Raw genomic sequence first — 415 nt, forward strand, 5'->3', positions numbered from 1 at the left:
AAAGCGAAACTACTTCGTTGGTCTTCCAAAAGAGGACACGACTAGAAATCAGTGGTCAAGTTTGATTTACAACACTGTTCCAGAACAGTTCAAACCAAATATTCAGATGTGTGCAACGCATTTTATGGAGGACAGTATAAGTCATTATAATCAGTAATTATGTCCCCACTGGATGCAACAAATGCCTCGTTTATAACGTGTTTTATTGTTTTTGTTTCGTCGCGCCGGGACACGGCATCACAGTATGGTAAGAGGCGCAACATTTCTGTCACACGCTTGAGGTATTCGGCCAATCACAACGCACTCTATACCTGGCCAATCAGAGCACACCTCGCTTTTCAGACCGATAAGCTTTGTAAAAATCGACACGTTTCAAAAAGGCGGGGCATAGAGGAGAAACAATAATGTACAGTAT

The sequence above is a fragment of the Sinocyclocheilus anshuiensis genome, unplaced genomic scaffold (genome assembly GCF_001515605.1).
Source record: "Sinocyclocheilus anshuiensis isolate Anshui unplaced genomic scaffold, SAMN03320099.WGS_v1.1 scaffold1421, whole genome shotgun sequence".
Classification (NCBI taxonomy): domain Eukaryota; kingdom Metazoa; phylum Chordata; class Actinopteri; order Cypriniformes; family Cyprinidae; genus Sinocyclocheilus; species Sinocyclocheilus anshuiensis.